Raw genomic sequence first — 23,547 nt, 5'->3', positions numbered from 1 at the left:
GTGAGGGCAAATTTCCAAGCAGGGGTGATTTTTAAACCATAAACGCCAGTATTCTTTCCTTCCATTGTTTATCGGTTTCCACAAGGCACTGTATGAGTATCGCCGATTTATTTTTTCCAACAAAAGCATGAGAGCTCGTTTTTAGTAAACGGCTTATGCACTGCAACTCAGTTATAACACAGACAGTTTTGATTACAGGAACTTGCTACATTGTGAAGAGGAGAAACATTTCTTGGCACGAAATCGATTCCACTATCGTGAAAAGAGCTATATGGTTCAAGCGGAGATCACAGATTGCAATTACGAATGTATGTCTGTGTTAAGAGTAAGTCGAAACGGTTAATGCAAGAAGAACATCAACTGTTATAGGCAAGAAAACAATCAAGTGTGGTATAAACTGCTCTACAGCTGTAGGAAAGACCGTGATACATAGTACGAATCGAAGGATGCTAACTGAGGCACTAGGGACTATAAGGCCCGAAGTGATGATATCAAGTTTTGAGAAAAATATATATTTGTGAAAATGAAATTTTTAGGGAAAGAACCAGTTTCAGTAGCTTTTTAACCAAGTCTCCACACCCAATATTTCCTATAAAAACCACGTATCAACTTTGCTTACGAAATTTCGGTTAAAATTTAGGATCATTATTATTAAAGTTAATCTACAAAATTTTCAAACAGAGACTAGTAGCAACAGCGTCGTTTTGACTGTTGTGTAGTTTATAACTAACTAGCTCACATCCGCAGCTGCACTCGCGTATCAGTAGTTTTGTTATGATGAGTGATGGCGAGTAAGTAATCAATTGCACTTGCAAATAACATCAGTTGCCGTCATTTGTCTGCCTGTTTGGGTAAGTGTAGTTGGTGATGTGTGACCTCCCCCAACTGCCTCAACGCACGATGTCACGGTATGTGCAGCGTTGCTGCCGGGTGGTGCATGTGGAGGGGTGTTGGCATATATATATATAGGGTACAGCACGTATATTATGCTAAAAATTTAGTAAGTTTTTAACATGGTTTGTGTTCAACGATGTAACGAAAAGTTGTTCGATTCTCTACTTTACCCATCTTAACGGTTTTTTTTACTCCTCCTCAGGGTTCAGGCTTCCTCCATACCAAATTTCATTGAAATCGGTCCAACAGTTTAGTTGTGAAAATGACAGTCGCATTTAATAGTATATTAGTATGGAAGTATGGATTAAACATGATGAAGGATTGTACAAGTATTGTATGCCAGCTGTTACCCACGCCTGGGGTCACGTATCTGGAAAACGAAATGAAATGTGTGCTAGCTTTCTTGGCCGAGAGGCCCCAGTCGGGATGTTCGGCCGCTTGGTGCAAGTGTGTATATTTGACGGCACTTTGTCGACTTGCGAGTCGATTATGATGAAAGGATAATGAGGACAATACAAAGATCCAGTCCCGAGTGAAAGAAAATAAATAATTTATAGTTCGGAGCAGCGCAAATTTTATAACAGTTGTACGTGCAAAAGCGTCAGCTGCCCTCACTTGTATGCTCGTTCCCCACAGGTGCTCTCGCATGTCATAACCTAATGCAGCCTCACTAAAAACCTGCCATGTTCTACATGTAGAGTCAAGACGTCACTATTTGTTGTACAGCATATTATGAGTCTTCAAGATTCCCAGCAGCTACACTGAAGCGCCATAGGAACTGGTGTGGGCAGTGTGGGCAGTGTGGGCATGCTGCTACGGCGCAAAGTCAAGTGCCGGCACGCCAGTCGGGAACATTAGAGCAGACAGGTCTGTGAGACGACGTCAGCCAATTGCACGCTGACCGACCCCTCTCCAGGTCGACAACGCGTCAGCAACGGCATCTATGCGAAGAAGACATAAGGGCCGCGCGGACTGGTCGCGGCCCACTTCGGCAGAAGCTTCAAGACCAGCGACGTGAATAGAACCGTCAAAGCTCAACACTTTGCTCGTACATTCTATGTAGCTCAAACATCGAATTGTTATACTGAAGAGATTTCGTATATTGTTTGTCACCCTTTGCTAGCGACACATCTGTTTAACACAATGTTAAGTATTGCATTTTTTTTCCTTTCATAATAAAACTCATCAGTACGATTTGCTTCTATTGTTCTCTAGCAGGTCTGAGAAAGCAGGTTTCCTAGACACCCCATATTCGACGACTAGGCAGGTTTCAACTCATGCGTATTCAAATACAGAGATATGTCAACAGCCAGAATATGGCGCTGCGATCGGCAACGTCTATAAAACATAACAAGTGTCTGGTGCAGTTGTTAGATCGATTACTGCTGCTACAATGCCAGATTATTAAGATTTAAGTTAGTTTGAACGTGGCGTTGTAGTCGGCGCGAGAGCGATGGGACACAGCATCTCCGAGGTAACGATGAAGTGGGGATTTTCCAGTAAGACTTTTCACTGGTGCACTGTGAATATCAGGAATCCGGTAAAACATCAAATCTCCGACATCAGCGGCCGTAAAAAGACTCTGCAAGAACGGTACCGAGGACGACTTAAGAGAATCGTTCGTCGTGTCAGAAGTGTAACCTTTCCGCAAATTGCTACAGATTTCAATGCTGCGCCATCAACAAGAGTCAGCGTGCGAACCATTCAACGAAACATCATCAATATGGACTTTCGGAGCCGAAGTCCCATTCGTGTAACCTTGATGACTGCACGACACAAAGCTTTACGGCACGCCTGGGCCCGTCGACACCAACATTGGACTGTCGATGACTGGAAACATGTTGCGTGGTCGGACGAATCTCATTTGTATTGAGCGGATGGACGTCTGGAGACAACCTTATGAATCCATGAATCCTACATGTCAGCGGGGGACTGTTAAAGCTGATGGGGGCTCTGTAAAGGTGTGGGGCGTGTGCAGTAAGAGTGATATGCGACCACTGATACGTCTAGATACGGCTCTGACAGGTGAGACGTACGTAAGCATCCTGTCTGATCACCTGCATCCGTTCATATCCATTGTGCATCCGACGGACTTAGGCAATTCCATGAAGGCAATGCGACAGCTCACACGTCCAGAGTTTCTACGGAATGGCTCCAGGAACACTATTCTGAGTTTAAATACCTCCGCTGGCCACCAAATTACCCAGAGATGAACATTATTGAGCATATCTGGGACGCTTTGCAACGTGCTGTTCGGAAGAGACCTCCAGCCCCTCGTACTCTCACAGATTTATGGACAGCCCTGCAGGATGCTTGGCATCAGTTCCTCCAGCACTACTTCAGACATCAGTCGAATCCATGCCACGTCGCGTTGCGGCACTTCTGCCTGCTCGCGGCGGCTCTACACAATATTATGGGTGTGTACCAGTTTCTTTGCATCTTCAGTGTATAATGGATGGTGATGCACAGGGGTTAAAATGCGGAGTGCTTGTGACTGATTTTAGTATGGAAGTGTGGATTAAACACGCTAATGTTTGCATAAGCGTTATAGGTTGAATCGTATCATGTAGTACGGATCAAACAATAAAAGCATTTTCACACATATGATAAAATTCAAAAGTTAAGGAGTAAATAAATAGCTGTTTGAAAGGGCGACTGTTATTCCATATTTCGCGTTAGACTTTCGAAAGCAATAAATATCTTGTACTACACATTTTATAAAGCAGCCATCATTCTTCCTGAGTGTTCAAGCTATCTCCATAAAAGATTTCTTCATTAAAACGGTTGAACAGTTTTGTCGTGAAAGTGTAGCAGGCAGGTTACTTTTGCATTTACGAGAGTGATTTGAAAAGTTCTCGGAACGGAATCAAAAAAAGGTACTTACATCACTGAAACGTTTTTTATTTTTCAGTGTAGTCTCCTTGTAGATTAAAGCACTTGGTCCAACGATGTTCCAGTGCCTTTACCTCGTCTCGAAAATGAGCTTCCTCCAGGCAGCAAATCGGTTGTCAACGCCGGCTATCAATTCTTCATTTGAAGCGAATCTTCCACCAAGAAAAATTTTCAGTTTTGGAAAGACATGGAAACCTGAAAGAGCCATATCAGGTGAATAGGAGGGGGTGGCAACAACTCATTCATACCTTGGTTCGTGTAATTCTGTCATGGCCACGGGATGCGTTTTTGATCCAGCGTCAAGAGTCGCGGCACTCGTTTTGCAGATAATTTTTTCATTTCTACTTCTTCAGTTAAAATGCGATATACGCTTTCAGATGACATCTGGCAAGCGTGAGCAATGTCATGCACTTTCAATCGGCGATCCTCCATGACCATTTTGTGCACTTTTGCAGTGACTTCTGGAGATACTGGAAGGTATCAGATAGATTATATAATGGTAAGACAAAGATTTAGGAACCAGGTTTTAAATTGTAACACATTTACAGGGGCGGATGTGGACTCTGATCACAAACTGTTGGTTATGAAATGTAGATTAAAACTGAAGTAGCTGCAAAAAGGTGGGAGTTTAAGGATATGGGACTTGGATAAACTGACAGAACCAGAGGTTGTAGAGAGTTTCAGGGAGAGCATTAGCGAACGCTTGATAAGAGTGAGGGAAAGATATACATTAGAAGAAGAATGGGTAGCATTGAGAGATGAAATAGTGTAGGATAAAGATCCTTGGGTAACAGAAGAGATATTGAATTTAATTGATGAAAGGAGAAAATACAAAAATCCAGTAAATGAAGCAGGCAAAAATGAATACAAACGTCTCAAAAATGAGATCGACAGGAAGCGCAAAATTTCTAAGCAGGGATGGCTAGAGGACAAATGTAGGGTGTAGAGGCGTATATCACTAGGGGTAAGATAGATACTGCCTACAGGAAAATTAAAGAGACCTTTCGAGAAAAGAGAACCACTTGCATGAATATCAAGAGCTCAGATGGAAACACAGTTCTAAGCAAAGGAGGGAAAGCAGGAAGGTGGAAGGAGTATATAGAGGGTCTATAGAAGGGCGATGTTCTGGAGGACAATATTATGGAAATGGAAGAGGATGTAGATGAAGATGAAATGGGAGATATGATACTGCGTGAAGAGTTTGACAGAGCACTGAATGACCTGAGTCGAAACAAGTCCCCGGGAGTAGAAAACATTTCATTAGAACTACTGACAGCCTTTGGAGAGCCAGCCCTGACAAAACTCTACCATTTGGTGAGCAAGGTATGGAAATGGAAATGAGCGTTTGGCGTCATTGGCCGGGAGGCCCCTCGCGGGGCAGGTCCGGCCGCCATATCGCAGGTCTTATTACATTCGGCGCCACATTGGACGACCTGCACGCCGGATGGGGATGAAATGATGATGAACACAACACAACACCCAGTCCCTGAGCGGAGAAAATCTCCGACCCAGCCGGGAATCGAACCCGGGCCCAGAGGACGGCAATCCGTCACGCTGACCACTCAGCTACTGGGGCGGACGTGAGCAAGGTGTATGAGACAGACGAAATACCCTCAGATGTCAAGAAGAATGTAATAATTCCAATCCCAAAGAAAGCAGGTGTTGATAGATGTGAAAATTACCGAACTATCAGTTTAATAATCCACAGCTGTAAAATACTAACACGAACTCTTCACAGACGAATGGGAAAACTTATAGAAGCCGACCTCGGGGAAGATCAGTTTGGATTCCGTAAACCTGTGTTTCTAGCATTTGTGGACTTAGAAGAAGCTTTTGACAATGTTGACTGGAATACTCTCTTTCTACACTCCTGGAAATGGAAAAAAGAACACATTGACACCGGTGTGTCAGACCCACCATACTTGCTCCGGACACTGCGAGAGGGCTGTACAAGCAATGATTACACGCACGGCACAGCGGACACACCAGGAACCGCGGTGTTGGCCGTCGAATGGCGCTAGCTGCGCAGCATTTGTGCACCGCCGCCGTCAGTGTCAGCCAGTTTGCCGTGGCATACGGAGCTCCATCGCAGTCTTTAACACTGGTAGCATGCCGCGACAGCGTGGACGTGAACCGTATATGCAGTTGACGGACTTTGAGCGAGGGCGTATAGTGGGCATGCGGGAGGCCGGGTGGACGTACCGCCGAATTGCTCAACACGTGGGGCGTGAGGTCTCCACAGTACATCGATGTTGTCGCCAGTGGTCGGCGGAAGGTGCACGTGCCCGTCGACCTGGGACCGGACCGCAGCGACGCACGGATGCACGCCAAGACCGTAGGATCCTACGTAGTGCCGTAGGGGACCGCACCGCCACTTCCCAGCAAATTAGGGACACTGTTGCTCCTGGGGTATCGGCGAGGACCATTCGCAACCGTCTCCATGAAGCTGGGCTACGGTCCCGCACCCCGTTAGGCCGTCTTCCGCTCACGCCCCAACATCGTGCAGCCCGCCTCCAGTGGTGTCGCGACAGGCGTGAATGGAGGGACGAATGGAGACGTGTCGTCTTCAGCGATGAGAGTCGCTTCTGCCTTGGTGCCAATGATGGTCGTATGCGTGTTTGGCGCCGTGCAGGTGAGCGCCACAATCAGGACTGCATACGACCGAGGCACACAGGGCCAACACCCGGCATCATGGTGTGGGGAGCGATCTCCTACACTGGCCGTACACCACTGGTGATCGTCGAGGGGACACTGAATAGTGCACGGTACATCCAAACCGTCATCGAACCCATCGTTCTACCATTCCTAGACCGGCAAGGGAACTTGCTGTTCCAACAGGACAATGCACGTCCGCATGTATCCCGTGCCACCCAACGTGCTCTAGAAGGTGTAAGTCAACTACCCTGGCCAGCAAGATCTCCGGATCTGTCCCCCATTGAGCATGTTTGGGATTGTATGAAGCGTCGTCTCACGCGGTCTGCACGTCCAGCACGAACGCTGGTCCAACTGAGGCGCCAGGTGGAAATGGCATGGCAAGCCGTTCCACAGGACTACATCCAGCATCTCTACGATCGTCTCCATGGGAGAATAGCAGCCTGCATTGCTGCGAAAGGTGGATATACACTGTACTAGTGCCGACATTGTGCATGCTCTGTTGCCTGTGTCTATGTGCCTGTGGTTCTGTCAGTGTGATCATGTGATGTATCTGACCCCAGGAATGTGTCAATAAAGTTTCCCCTTCCTGGGACAATGAATTCACGGTGTTCTTATTTCAATTTCCAGGAGTGTAATTCTGAAGGTTCCAGGGATAATAAACAGGGAGTGAAAGGCTATTTACAATTTGTACAGAAACCAGGTGGCAGTTATAAGAGTCGAGAGGCATGAAAGGGAAGCAGTGGTTGGGAAGAGAGTGAGACAGGGATGTAGCCTATCCCCGATATTGTATATTGAACAAGCAGTAAAGGAAACAAAAGAAAAATTCGGAGTACGAATTAAAATCCATGGAGAAGAAATAAAAACTTTGCGGTTCGCCGATGACGTTGTAATTCTGTCAGAGACAGCAAAGCACCTGGAAGAGCAACTCACCGGAATGGACAGTGTCCTGAAAGGAGGGTATAAGATGAACATCAACAAAAGCAAAACGTGGATAATGGAATGTAGTCGAATTAAATCAGGTGATGTTGGGGGAATTAGATTAGGAAATGAGACACTTAAAGTAGTAAATGAGTTTTACTATTTGGGGAGCAAAATAACCGATGATGGTCGAAGTAGAGAGGATATAAAATGTAGACTGGCAATGGCAAGGAAAGCATTTCTGAAGAAGAGAAATTTGTTAACATCGAGTATTGATTTAAGTGTCAGGAATTCGTTTCTGAAAGTATTTGTATGGAGTGTAGCCATCTACGGAAGTGAAATGTGGACGATAAATAGTTTAGACAAGAAGAGAATAGAAGCTTTCGAAATGTGGTGCTATAGAAGAGTGCTGAAGATTAGATGGGTAGATCACATAACTAATGAGGAGGTATTGAATAGAATTTGGAAGAAGAGAAATTTGTGGCACAACTTGACTAGAAGAAGGGATCGGTTGGTAGGACATATTCTGAGGCATCAAGGGATCACCAATTTAGTATCAGAGATCAGGGTGGAGGGTAAAAATCGTAGAGGGAGATGAAGGAGCTTGCACGGGATAGAGTAGCATGGGGAGCTGCATCAAACCAGTCTCAGGAGTGAAGTCCACAGCAACAACTACAAGACGCAGGGAAATGACCGACTGTAGTCTCCCTCGATGAGATTTGAAGAACACGGTAGCCTCCCACGACTCCAGTGAAGAACACGTTGCTTTCAACAACACTTCATGGCAACTTCTTGAAAACTTCATCGTTGTAAAACTTCTGAAATGTACATTATTACAGTGAACATAAACTTTTTTGGTAATGAGAGTGGTAAGACTCGTAAAAGTTCATAATTGCTTAGCGTTCATTTTAAGAACTGAAATGGTGAAATCGTGGAACGTGTGTGGTCAGGCATTCCTTTGAGAGCTTCCATCTTTTATGAAGTGTAGCCAGTGAGCTTCCCTACAATAATGAAAATTTGTTCTTCGGCCTTTATGGAAGTGAATATCAGAGAAATCGGTGAGACAGCTGTTCGTAATTGTTCACTGTAAGGCCAACAGATGCCAGGAGCATTCTTACATGGTGCAGCCTCCATATCGACGACTGTGTGCTTTAGACCCTCATGTATCTCAGCACCTCAGTTTCAAAAACACCAAATTCAGTATCGGAAAATACGTTTTAAATATGCACCTCCAGCGCAGTAGGGCTGTAACGGTAATCTTACAATGTATTTCACACAAATTACATAACCAAAGGCGATATTTCCAGAATGCAGGTTGGACAGGAGTAGGGTAAGCTATCACAATCTGTTCAGTATTTAACTACAACAAACGCAGATGTATTTAAAGATAACAGCTCATAACCATGATACAAGGACACTGCTATAAAAATAAGAATTCCAAGTATAGGATATCTAGCTCTACTCACCAATACGGCTATGTGTTTCCACTTAGAGTTACATACAACAAATCAAGGCTAACTATGAAACTGTTTCAATAAGAAAATCGCTAACACTACAGAAAACTGAAAATAGCGGTCGGATCCGTAAGCTCCGTAGCCAATTTTAGGACAGTGAAACGCACGCGAAGAATTTCGCTTTCAGCACTCTCTACAAAAATATCTTCAAAATCCAGCGTAGTACCATGACACACAATGTCCTCGACACTTCGAAATTAAAAGGACAGCTAAATGTTGTAACGTTAAAATCCCCGTCAATACAGAAAAGTCAGTACCTTGTTTCTCACTCAGAGTAGAGATTAAAAATATAATTTATCTCTAAATCAAAGTGAATGTGTCAACAAATGACGCTATGTTGAATTGCAATTCGAAATACGTATTATTTAGGTCACTGTTCAAAGCCGACACTAGTGTTATAAGTACCTCTTGACCCCATATAGGCTTGGTTTACCGGTCGAACCTAATACACAACGACAAATAGTTCCTTAGTTCCGCTATTACACTCTTTATGTTTGAGTTCAAAAATGGGTCAAATGGCTCTAAGACTATGGGACTTAACATCTGAGGTCATCAGTCCCCTAGACTTAGGACTAGTTAAACCTAACTAACCTAAGGACATCAGATACATCCATACCCGAGGAAGGATTCGAACCTGTGACCCGTAGCAGCGGCGCGATTCTAGACTGAAGCACCTAGAACCGCTCGGCCACAGCGCCGGCTATGTTTGAGATGTTCTCCAAGTTTCTACACTAAGCCTTCTATGCAAGCTTGTGTAATCAAATTATAACATGTAACAGAGAAAAACAACTGATATAATTTGCGGCTGCAGGAAATATCACTAACCGCCATTTTGAAGAGCTATCTTTGCCACGTAATCCACTTTATCCGCAAACACCCGTGTACACAATCTTCTGGCCAAAGAACTGTGAAACTGCTAAGCAATATTCTGCGGTACTCACAGAACGTAACCCACTGCTGCGTTGATAGTGTCCATCCAAGCACCATTCTTTCTGGTTTCCGCGGCAACATCGGAGGGAGATCAATAATGGCAGAATGAACTGCCCCGTCACCACACACTATCTACAATGGACTATTTAGCGTCTCATGCAGACAGCTGCGCGATTCCGTCTGATCATGGCTCAGAATACCCACACCAGGACTGCTGCAGTGTTTCTCTTCTACCGCTCATCCCAAGTTGTGCTGCTCCACCCACTTAAGCAACAAAAACTGAGTTATTCAACAAATATTTTTTTGTTTTGACCAACTATGAGTTCGATCTAGTGGTGTAGGGTACCACGTAACGTGCTAGCCGAAGAAACAAGGAGGGACTCTGACCCAAATCCACTTCTCACAGAGCACTAGCGATCACTGGTTTACAGTCTTAGTTGCACTTCTCTTTATCATGAGAAATTAATTTTGTTTTAATTTCACAGTTTTTCAATATTTATTATTTTGTGTCCAGTCCTCTAACCAATCACCTTAGCTATTCTAATTTATTTCTTAGAGGCTGTGTACAGAAGATAATGTTAAAGACAATATGTGAGTTTTATAACAGCAGTGCAGGTGGTCGATATTTTCTTATGGCCTTGAAACAACGTCTATGATATTTTCGACCTTCTGTAGCACTTAGGCTCGTATAATACAGCCGAATTTGTTTCATTAACGAGTACGCTGCAAGTCATATTGCACTATCGTCCCTTACGATCGACGCCGAAACATTTGCCACAACAAAAAGATGTCGAGACTGACAGCGTTATAAAGAAGCTATTTCCGTATACTATTGGCTCGCGACTGTTTTCACACTATGAGCCGTTACCTTACGCTGTTACAAATTTATCTTACCGACAACTAATTTGCAGTGGATAAGCAGTTGCTACAGGCCTGTTCTCGCCGTCTGCAGGAAAAAAAGTGAAGCTACCAAACGGTGGAGGTCGTCTTCATTGCAGGACTCCTTTGAGTAGACATAGAACTGCAGTGTCTTTCGCCTTCCAAACTGAAGCTGGCAATGCGGTCTCCGTCTAGCTGACTTACTCCGTCTAGCTGACTTAATGACTTAGTTCTACGTCACAGCCCCTTATTGATAGCACCGTATTTTACAGGCAATACGACGCACTTTTTGTTCGAAAAATTGCCCCCAAAACTCAGTTGAGTGTTATACTCGAAATTAATATAAAAATTCCAGTATTTGATTTAAAATTCCCGCCAGTATTAAAAATGGCCATATATTCGATGCCGCAGGAAACCTGTCACTATTTAGCAACATTGGATTCGACTGGAAGCAGCAGTGTACCGATGCGACGAACACGGGTTGCGGGGATTCACAAGCTTGCTAACAGTTTCTCCTTCCCGCCCCGCCATCACAAACCCAAAACACTGTCTAGCCTATGGTGCGTCGTAGCAGCCTACGGCGCAAGTGAACTTGAACTGAAAGTGATTTGTATGATCGGTAACAATACAATATGTTTGTCAGTAGCTACTTTCGTAATGGAAAAAAAGGTATTCTCTTGATGCGGTCTATAAATTGAAAGTAGGCCTAAAAGCATATGCAGAAGAGCATGGAAACAAAGCAGCTGAGCGCAATTTCAGCCCTCCATCAACAGGAAAAGACATTCACGATTGGCGAGCTTGTAAAGTGGAATTGAAAAAAGTGGGAAGACTAGACGTGGAAATAGCGAACTGAATGCAAAATGCCCAGAACTACAATATGACGTATGGAATTGGATTCAAGAACACCGTCAAAATGGCACTCAAATTAATACACACATAAAAAAATGTTTTGCATCACCTCGGTTCCGAGAGTTCCGGAATCTGTACAGAAAATTGGAATAGAGGTCAACAGTACCCCCAATGCCCAATAGCACGTCCTCTTGCATTGTTGCTTGCCTGTGTTCGTCGTGGCATACTATCCACAACTTCATCAAGGCACTGTTGGTCCACATTGTCCCACTCCTCAACGGCGATTCGGCGTAGATCCCTCAGAGTGTTTGGTGGGTCACGTCGTCCATAAACAGCGCTTTTCAATCTATCCCAGGCATGTCCGATAGGGTTCATGTTTGGAGAACATGCCGGCCACTCTAGTCAAGCGATATCGTTATCCTGAAGGAAATTATTCACAAGATGTGCATGGACATTGGAAGTGAAATTGCGCATCATGCAGCCTATTGCGTACAGTTTGAGTTGTAACACGACGCCCTGTGGCTGCACGAAAAGCATTATTCAGCATGAAGGCGTTGCTGTCAGGGTACCTCCGAGCCATAATCCTTAGGTAGCGATCATCTACTGCAATAGTAGCCCTTGGGCGGCCTGAGTGAGGCATGTCATCGACAGTTCCTGTCTCTCTGTATCTCCTCCATGTCCGAACAACATCGCTTTGGTTCACTCGGAGACGCCTGGACACTTCCCTTGTTAAGAGCCCTTCCTGGCACAAAGTAACAGTGCGGACGCGATCGAACCGCGGTGTCGACCGTCTAGGCATGGTTGAATTACAGACAGCAGGAGCCGTGTACCTCCTACCTGGTGGAATGACTGGAACTATTCGGCTGTCAGACTCCCTCCGTCTAATAGGTGGTGCTCATGCATGGTTGTTTACATCTTTGGGCGGGTTTGGTGACATCTCTGAACAGTCAAAGGGACTGTGTCTGTGATACAATATCCACAGTCAACGTCTATCTTCAGGAGTTCTGGTAATCGGGGCTATGCAAAACGTTTTTGGATGTGTGTACAAAAATGATTTAAATACACGCTCGTAAACCAGCGCTACAGTGGAACTTAACAGACTCTAGGAGTGAGTTGGTTGGTGCTACAGGTTTATAAAGCATCATGGACTTAGCACGCGAACTAAAACCAAAATATTTCAGGAAATGGCACAAGAATATAAAAAGAAAAGATTATCTTTCCATCGATATCGAAAGAAAACCAGGATGGAACTAAGCCAAGTAGCGAACATAGATGAAACTCCTCAGACATTTGATGTGTCGAATAACAGAACTGTTGTCAAGAAAGGGGCTAAAATTGTGACAATAAAAACAAGTGGACATGAAAAAATCCACTCAAAACAATGCCAAAAACTTTTGAAATACAGCCAGGTGTTGTTGTTTCCATACATGACAAGGATTGGATGGACGACCCTGGTAAGAAATTATGCATTAGCAGAGTGTGGGAGGGAAGGAAACGAGATTTATTGAAGAAGAGTTCTCTTCTTGTGCTAGATAAGTTTAGTAGTCATTTGAAAAATTCTGTGAAAGAGAAACTTAGACAGGAAAATACAGAGTTTTTGTTCCGGAAGGACTTACTTCACAATTGAAACCTCTCTATGTCTCGATAAACAAACAGTTTAAAGTGCATATAAGAGAGGACTGGAACAAATGGGTGATGGATGAAACCCGACATGAATTTTTGCCGAAGGGAGGCTTAAAACGATGTACAATCAAACAAGTGGATAAAACAGCAGTGGTCTAGAGTGAGAGAAGACATTATTGTTAAATCTTACAAAAAGTGCGGCGTAAGTAATGCTCTCGATGGCAGTGAAGAGCATCTTATATATGAAGAGGATGACGATGGCTACGAAGAAGAAAAAGAAGAAGAAGAAAGTTCAGATGCCGATTTTCAGGGATTTTAAAGGTCAGTTCGGTTTCATAAACTAAGACTTTCAATTAGTCTGGCTTTGCAACCCAATAATAAAATTCGTAAAAATGTTAGTTTCAACTAAGGTGCGTCTTATAGTCCACAGCGTCTTACAGCCTGTAAAATACGATCTGTAACATTATGACCTTCTCCTGCACTAATCTCTACATCTTTCTGAATTAACATTTGGAAAATGAATTTCGCGAATCTGAATTTGGTTCTTTCCATGTATATGCTACCCATTTACGGTCAACATACGTTTTAAGGTCTCGGTAGCAGACAAGATCTGACAGAAGGGTGTCACTGTTTAGGAGTTAGAGTTAAAAAGTACTGATATGAGATGTAGGAGTAAGCTGATAATGGTATAGATACATACGTATTTTAGGACTGTAAATTCAAGGGGAAATAATGCGTATTTGGAGTCGGTCTTGCAGCATGTGTGGGGCGAGCAGACGTCTTCATTGTGGACGAGGAGGGAGAGGGATTTGATTTTCTGATGCAGTATTCACATAGACGAGGGTAACCAGGTGCCGATAGCAGGGGGAATACCATGTCGTTCTAGGACTTCGCCGGCCGCTGTGGCCTAGCGGTTCTAGGTGCTTTAGTCCGGAACCGCGCCGCTGCTACGGTCGCAGGTTCGAATCCTGCCTCGGGCATGGATGTGTGTGATGTTCTTAGGTTAGTTAGGTTTAAGTAGTTCTAAGTCAAGGGGGCTGATTTACCTCAGATGTTAAGTCCCATAGTGCTCAGAGCCATTTGAACCATTAGCCACAGCAAAAAAATGTCGAGACTGACAGTGTTATAAAGAAGCTATTTCCATATACTATTGACGCACGACTGTTTTCACACTATGAGACATTACCTTACGATGTTACAAATTTCATCTCACTGACAACTAATTTGCAGTGGATTAGCATTTGCTACAGACCTGTTCCCGCCGTCTGCAGGAAAAAAATGTCAAGCTACCAAACAGTGGAGGTCGTCTTCAATGTAGGACTCCTTTGAGTACAGATAGGACTGCAGTGTCTTTTGCCTTCCAAACTGTAGCTGGCAATGGGGTCTCCGTCTAGCTAACTTCATGACCGTTAGTTCTACTTTATAGCCCGTTATTGATAGCACCGTATTTTACAGACAATGAGACACACTTTTTCTTCTTAAAATTGCCTCCAAAACTCAGATGAGTTTTATACTCGAAATATATATAAAAATTCCAGTATTTGATTTAAAATTCCCATAGTGCTTAGAGCCACTTGAACCATTCTCGAGGACTTCGAGCGTATGTGACAGGAAGAACAAGGTTCCTTCTCAGCCTACAAGAACTATTCGCTACCTGCTAGGTATATATATTGATGAGACGAAACATTACGGTCACTTTCCACCGTACCCAGATGGCGTGTGGGCGCTCGACGCTATAAGGAATGTATGTAACCAGAGCAGAGACGGCTGGGAAGCAGACCGAAAATGGTGAAATACTCCGCCATAAGCAATTCTGACAACGGGCAGATTGATATGGGCTGGTACCTGGGGATGAGCATCTCGGTAACTGCAAAGCTGGTCGCCACTGTTGTGAGCATCTGTGGTTGAAGGACAGTGGGGGTTGGGTTGTTTTGGGGCAGGAGACCAGACAGCGAGGTCATCGGTCTCTTCGATTAGGGAAGGATGGGAAAGGAAATCGGCCGTACCCTTTCAAAGGAGCCATCGCGGCATTTGTCTGGAGAAATTTAGGGAAATCACGGAAAACCTAAATCAGGATGGCCGGACGCGGGATTGAACCGTCGTCCTCCCTAATGTGAGTCCAGTGTGCTACCCACTACGCCACCTCGCTAGGTGGACAATGAATCCACTAGTAGGCGACGAGATGTTTGAGGACCACGACTCATCACAAAAAATGTACGGAGAAGTGTCGATGTGTGACATCTGACTACAGAGTACAATATTGGCAAAGGCATCCGTGTTTCGGGGCACACCGCTGAGCGAATATTCTTGACCTCGGGGCTCCTCAACAGACGACACGTATGTGTTCCCACGTTCAACCAACAACATAGTACACAACTGGCCATTAAAATTGCTACACCATGGAGATGACGTGCTACAGACGCGAAATTCAACCGACAGGAAGAAGATGCTGTGATATGCAAATGATTAGCTTTTCAGAGCATTCACACAAGGTTGGCGCCGGTGGCGACACCTACAACGTGCTGACATGAGCAAAGTTTCCAACCGATTTCTAATACACCAACAGCAGTTGACCGGCGTTGACTGGTGAAACGTTGTTGTGGTGACTCGTGTAAGGAGGAGAAATGCGTACCATCACGTTTCCGACTTTGATAAAGGTCGAATTGTAGCCTATCTCGATTGCGTTTTATGATATCGCGACATTGCTGCTCGCGTTGGTCGAGATCCAATGACTGTTAGCAGAATATAGAATCGGTGGGTTCAGGAGGGTAATACGGAACGCCGTGCTGGATCCCAACGGCCTCGTATCACTAGCAGTCGAGATGACAGGCATCTTATCCGCATGGCTGTAACGGATCGTGCAGCCACGTCTCGATCCCCGAGTCAACAGATGGGGACGTTTGCAGGACAACAACCATCTGCACGAACATTTCGACGACGTTTGCAGCAACCTGGACGATCAGCTCGAGGACCATGGCTGCGGTTACCCTTGACTTTGCATCACAGACAGGAGTGCCTGCGATGGTGTACTCAACGACGAACCTGGATGCACGAATAGCAAAACGTCATTTTTTCGGATGAATCCAGGTTCTGTTTACGGCATCATGATGGTCGCATCAGTGTTTGGCGACATCGCGGTGAACGCACATTGGAAGCGTGTATGCGTCATCGCGATACTGGCGTATCATCCAGCCTGATGGTATGGGGTGCATTGGTTACACGTCTCGGTCACCTCTTGTTTGCATTGACGGCACATTCAACAGTGGACGTTACATTTCAGATGTGTTACGACTCGTGGCTCTACCCTTCATTCGATCCCTGCGAAACCCTACATTACAGCAGGATAATGCACGACCGCATGTTGCAGCCCCTGTACGGGCCTTTCTGGATATAGAAAATGTTCGACTGCTGCCCTGGCCAGCACGTTCTCCAGATCTCTCACCAACTGAGAATGTCTGGTCTATGGTGGCCGAGCAAGTGGCTCGTCACAATACGCCAGTCACTACTCCTGATGAACTGTGGTATCGTGTTGAAGCTGCATGGGCAGCTGTACCTGTACACGCCATCCAAGCTCTGTTTGACTCAATGCCCAGGCGTATCAAGGCCGTTATTACGGCCAGAGGTGGTTGTTCTGGGTACTGATTTCTCAGGATCTATGCACCCAAATTGCGTGAAAATGTAATGACATGTCAGTTATAGTGTAATATATTTCTTCAATGAATACCCGTTTGTTATCTGCATTTCTTCTTGGTGCAGCAATTTTAATGGCCAGTAGTGTAATTTATGTTTGCAGTGGGAACTGGGTCATTAAGCTTCGAACGTTGAACAGAAACTGTCACTTGCTCGAACGAATCAAGATTCATATTACACCAGTTTGATGGTGGTGTTCGTGTTTACAGTCATCCAGGGTAACGGCTGCTCGAAACATGTAGTGCGCCACGGGCGCAGTCCCGTGGGGACAGTGTTACGGTATTGGGAGCTGTGGTATAATCGAAGGCGCCGTGGCAGTTGTTCACTAAGCGAATATTATTGCGAACCGGGTCCATCTCCTGAAGCATCATGTTTCCCCTGACGGCAAAGGCAACGTTCAGAAGGGTAGCTGCGGTGCCCAAGGCCAGAATCCCGCCACTGATTTGTGCAGCATTATAGTGAACTCACGTGGATATCTTGGCCACCAAATTCGCCTGATCTGGTCCTCGATACTCCATAGGGCGCCAGCTTCGCACTCGTTAGCCAGCAGCCTATAATTTATGGGAATTGTGTGATGTGTGCGTAGACATTTGATGGCGCATATCTCCAAAATCCTGACAACGGCTTGTCGAATCCATCGTATGCAGAATCGCTGTGGTACTGAGATCCAAAGATGGACCAACATTCTATTAACCATGTGACTGTAAGTGATTTAATCTTCTCGGGTTATCAGCAGAGTCGTGGCGTCAGATACGAACTATAAAATGGCTGATGACAAAACAAGCGACCAACGGATAGAAAAGCAACTGAAATCGAGGGAAGTCCACTGGGTCTGATTGAATACCAATGCGATTCTACACGGAGTATGCAAAAGAATTTACCCGTATTCTAGCGGCAGTGTACCATAGATCTTTGGAGGAGCGAGGTGTTCCAGGTGATTGGAAAAAAAGCACGTCATTCCCGTTTTCAAGGACACATACACGAAACTATATGCCTATATCTCTAACTTCGGTCAATTGTAGAATTTTGGAACGTGTTTTAAGGTCGCATATTACGATATTTATGGAGGAACAAACATGGGTTCCGAAAACAACGATCGTGTCAAATCCAGATCGCTTTATTCGTCCACGAACCCAGAAAGCAGAAGATACAGGCGCCCAGGTGGGTGCCGCGTTCCTTGACTTCCGAAAGGCATTCAATACAGTTCTGCACTGCCGCCTAATAAAATACAATTGTACGGAATATCAGTCCAGAACGTGACTGGTCGAAGAGTTTCTAGCAAGCAGACCACAGCATGTCTTTCTGAACGGAGTGAAGACTTCAGAAGTAAAAGTAACTTCGGGCGTGCCTTAGGGGAATAGGAAACTCGTCGAAAGTTGCGACAATACGACCCCACGACTCAACTGATAATCAGAGAAGATTTCACCAACGAAATTCGCCGAGAAACACTGCATTCCCAGGTAATCATGATGTTTTGACTCATCAGTGTAAATATGCGTCTGGGCAATTTTGTTCAGGGTCTCATAGTTCACGAAATAGAAACCAACGTGACAATCAAAATTTTTATTTGCAACATCTTGCTACGCCTTATGGCTACCTCTCCGATTTTTGATATTTGTCGTAGTGGGGTACTAACTTTGCAATACCCTCGTTATACAGGGTGTTACAAAAAGGTACGGCCAAACTTTCAGGAAACATTCCTCACACACAAATAAAGAAAAGATGTTATGTGGACATGTGTCCGGAAACGCTAAATTTCCATGTTAGAGCTCATTTTAGTTTCGTCCACCTACGCTCAATGGAGCACGTTATCATGATTTCATACGGGATACTCTACCTGTGCTGCTAGAACATGTGCCTTTACAAGTACAACACAACATGTGGTTCATGCACGGTGGAGCTCCTGCACATTTCAGTCGAAGTGTTCGTACGCTTCTCAACAACAGATTCGGTGACCGATGGATTGGTAGAGGCGGACCAATTCCATCGCCTCCACGCTCTCCTGACCTCAACCCTCTTGACTTTCATTTATGGGGGCATTTGAAAGCTCTTGTCTACGCAACCCCGGTACCAAATGTAGAGACTCTTCGTGCTCGTATTGTGGGCGGCTGTGGTACAATACGCCATTCTCCAGGGCAGCATCAGCGCATCAGGGATTCCATGCGACGGAGGATGCATGTATCCTCGCTAACGGAGGACATTTTGAACATTTCCTGTAACAAAGTGTTTGAAGTCACGCTGGTACGCATATTTACACTGATGAGTCAAAACATACATTGCTGTGTGTTTCCATTCCATGATTAATGTGATTTGAAAAGAAGTAATAAAATGACCTATAACATGGAAAGTAAGCGTTTCCGGACACATGTCCACATAACATATTTTCTTTCTTTGTGTGTGAGGAATGTTTCCTGAAAGTTTGGCCGTACCATTTTGTAACACCCTGTAGAAGGCAGTTGACTTCTTTTTGTCTGCGCAAAAATGCTGTCTTCGTAGCCAGAGGTTCACGTGAGCAGAAACATGAAAATCAGCGGGTGGCGAATCCGGGGTGTGTGGTGGGTGATCGAATACTCCTCGAAAACTCTGCAGGAGCGTTTTTGTTGCAGCTGCAGTGTGCGACCGAGCATTGTCATGAAGTAGGGCTTCGCTGCCGTGCATAACCGTTACGTTATGAGGGCTTCATGAAATCAGGCGGAATCCCTCAGCATAAGGACATGGAATGACAGCATGCACTTTATGCTTCACGGGAGACTATCGTTCGAAGGATTTTTGTGTGCTCATGTGCTCTCAGAACTGAAAACTGTGATGTGACGCCTTCGACGGGCACACTAGAGACAATGTGCAATACATCTGTGCAAAGCTTCGTCGGATTCTCATTGTAGTTTTCATTTCGCCACCAATCAGATCTTGATAACAACAGCCATCGTATCATTTACATCCCTCTGCCACCTGTAAGAGGCACGGTATAGGTAGATGTCTCTGCAAAGCTCACACTATATGAAGAGGTTAGCAAATACTACGCTCGTGGCAGGGCCAACGAGATGTACGGGCCCTGCAACGAACTTATGACGTCACACTAGTCGCACTGCCCGTCACACTTCGCGAACGCTCGGCTAGGTCCAGAGCCCACGGGAAATCGCTATGTAGGTAATCGAAATGGTACCCACTAAAAGTCTTAACTTTATAGTGTGATATCGAGAGTTTGGATGCATTTAAAAGCGTACCAAGAATTATGAAACTCGTTCCCTGTCGAGGTCGGCTGCTGGCACTCGTAAGACCTGCGGTGTCACGTGCTGTGACGTAAGCTCCATGGCCTGTCTTTCTCGTGGGCCTCGGCTCGGGTGGGATGTGACGTCATCGGATTTCCGCCTGCGGTGCAACGAGAGTTCAATAGAAGGCACTAGCAGGCGCCTAGCTCGTTAATTATGTGATTCGGCCAGAATGTAATATGTGGTGCTTCATTCAGGTAGTCTTCAGGCATCTAGCTCAAAGTTAAACCCATAAACGGAGAGTGATACATTTGTACTCGAGTCATAGCAAGATCATCTTATTGTGATTTGTTTTCGTTTTATTTTGGTTTCTTTTCGAATTTACGCCACTTCATAGCACGTGGGTTTCCATTAAGCCTGCAAATATGAACTGCTACGAGCTTAGAGTAGCCCGATAATTACCTCAGTAATTTTATTCCTGACTGAAAATTTACTTTCATTTAGAGATCAGTTGCTTGGGACTCCAGGTCACTTGGTCATCCGTTTATTCTCATTGCTGGATCTCAACAGGTTTTGTAACTTTGATCGCGCCTACACGATAAGGTTAGCCGTATCAAGAGAAATGATAATATTTTCCTTGTGATCTTAGTCACCAAAAATTGCGACGTGCTTATGCCCATTATCTTTTAATCTTCTCGTCTTGCTATTATGCAAGGGGTTCTGAACCTAAATTTTAGTGGTTACGATTGGATTGCTGGGCTTTCATTAACTGACGAGGTTGAGCTGAATATAATTTATTGAAATATGCATTTGCGAAAGGTTCGATCATTTAGCAGACTACAGTAGAGAATCCGTCGCGGCCGCGAGACGACCAGCTTGGAAGCGATATTGGGCGCCACCGATCCTCCAGTAGTGGCCACAGCCTGCAACAGATCGGTATGGTAACCACGGTGCTGTCACACCGTCACCAGCCTCTTACAGATGGCAGGCAACACCGCATGTGAGATGAATGTGGAATGATACGACAGTTTTGTATCAAGAACATTCAGAAGGGATATTGAAGTTTCGTAAATTCAATGTTAATACATTTTTTATAGCGTTAAAGACTTTATAAAATTCGCAAATTTTCATTTAATAACAAAATTTCAAAACTGACTCCAACTGATACTATACCGGTACTCGAAATATTAAACTATAATCATACATATTAACAAAATTATATAGCCCTGAAGAAATAAAATAATTTAAAAGATGTAAGTAGGCTGTTTAGGTTTTTATGTTGGTAACGCCACGTAGCGTTCTGTATGAAAATCACTGACTGTGCTGTGTGCAGTCTGTGGCTGGTTTGCATTGCTGGAATATTTGCTATTGTAGTGTTGGGCAGTTGGATGTGAACAGCTCGTAGCATTGCGCAGTTGGAGGTGAGCCACATGGTCCATTTCCCTATGCACAATTATCAAATTACAATGTTGAACATTAGTTAATTCATTACACGGTGGCGCTAACACACTGCTTTCGTCTTCACTGTCATTTCTCACTTTACTATGGAGCCTAGTATTACGTTTTACACACGCCATAATTGTCACAATATTTCACACGATAACTCAGAAAAGCACAATTTGAAGAATAACATAAGAAAACACATTAACATAGCACTGAGAATAATATCTAGTTAATTGCAAGCGCAGCTGCGAAATACTTGATGCAAATTTTCAAGCATGCCACAACTGTTTTACAGCACAACAATGAAAAACTACAACTACAAAGAAGATTCTCACTACAGTTACGCGCTAGCAATAAACAATAGCTACACTAATTACACAAACTACCAGAAAAAACAGAAGATTCCAGTGAGGTATCCTTGGCTAAGGGTCGACATATGAAACATCCTCTTAGAAAATTTTTATAAATTACTGTGCTGGTAAACCCCTTACGTTATTTGATTTTCAAACAGCTGCGTAAAACTGAACTTACTCAGACATTTCTCTCTTTACTTATTCTGATCATCACTAAACTGACATACAATATTTTTAGCACAACGCAATCTGACTTTCAATAATCCTTACAAAAGAATAGCCCTGACTAACAATAACCTATACCTTTCATGAATCACTTGCCTCACAAAAATCTTCGTTACTCAAACTACTGCATTGCAGTATGCGCCAATACTGCCAGCTGAATAAAAGATTCTAACTAATGAAGACACTAACTACTGAAAGGCATAGTTAGCAAATGAAAGATTTTGATAGAGAACAATCAATGTATTTACCTTAATAATGTTCAAAAGTCATCATATATATATATATATATATACATCAGTTCATGATATCCAATATTACAAATTTACTGCCCGCATCTCGTGGTCGTGCGGTAGCGTTCTCGCTTCCCGCGCCCGGGTTCCCGGGTTCGATTCCCGGCGGGGTCAGGGATTTTCTCTGCCTCGTGATGGCTGGGTGTTGTGTGCTGTCCTTAGGTTAGTTAGGTTTAAGTAGTTCTAAGTTCTAGGGGACTGATGACCATAGATGTTAAGTCCCATAGTGCTCAGAGCCATACAAATTTACTCTTTCAGATGGACACACGCCCAGATCGTCCGCTCTCAAAATACTGCCATCTCTCTCCCCACATCCACCACTGGCAGCTCACCTCCAACTGCGCAACGCTACGCGCTGTTCACATCCAACTGCCCAACACTACAACAGCAAATATTCCAACAATGCAAACCAGTCACAGACTGCACACAGCACAGTCAGTGATTTTCATACAGAGCGCTACGTGGCGTTACCAACATAAAAACCTAAACAGCCTACTTACAAAGATTCTGTAAAATCCACAGATTTTCATTTAAAAATTGTAATTTCAAAACTGACTAAATGTTATCATTACTTGAAAGATTGAACCTTAATGATGTGATAGTACACTCTCAACTTTTGATGACTCATGTCACTGTTTCCCTCCACCATAACAAACAAAACCTGTGGAACAACTAACGAACCCTGTTCCCTAGTGACCAACGGACACAACAAACATAGCACGAAACTGCTAGTGACCAGTGCACCATCTTAGTTGTACGGCGTCACGCGCTGTGCTGTGTACTGCTCCTCCCCCAAGCCATCAGCAGCTACAGCAATTCATTTCTCGAGCAGGGTGATTTAGATAGTTTAGCGCACCTTAAGACAGATTTATTCTAAAGCAGATCTGCGTAACAGCTCTTAGAACTTTAAAAGTATCCTTGTGCCACATAGCCAATAAGTACACTAGCCTGATGGACTGTGGTGCACCACACCTAATCTTAAAATTGGATGGCAGTCCTACTAAAACCCATGGAAATTCTTATAATAATGCTTGTAATTACATTAAATGCTGACCACCAATATAAAAATGTCACGTCGGCTGCTCTTTATCGCGACTTACAGAATTATCAATTTTCTGCTTGCACTTAATGTGGCAAAACCGTGGATACACTTCCTGACGTTTCTCACCAGAGTGCACAAGGC

The sequence above is a fragment of the Schistocerca americana genome, chromosome 7 (genome assembly GCF_021461395.2).
Source record: "Schistocerca americana isolate TAMUIC-IGC-003095 chromosome 7, iqSchAmer2.1, whole genome shotgun sequence".
NCBI lineage: Eukaryota > Metazoa > Arthropoda > Insecta > Orthoptera > Acrididae > Schistocerca > Schistocerca americana.
This window is presented reverse-complemented; position numbering follows the sequence as displayed.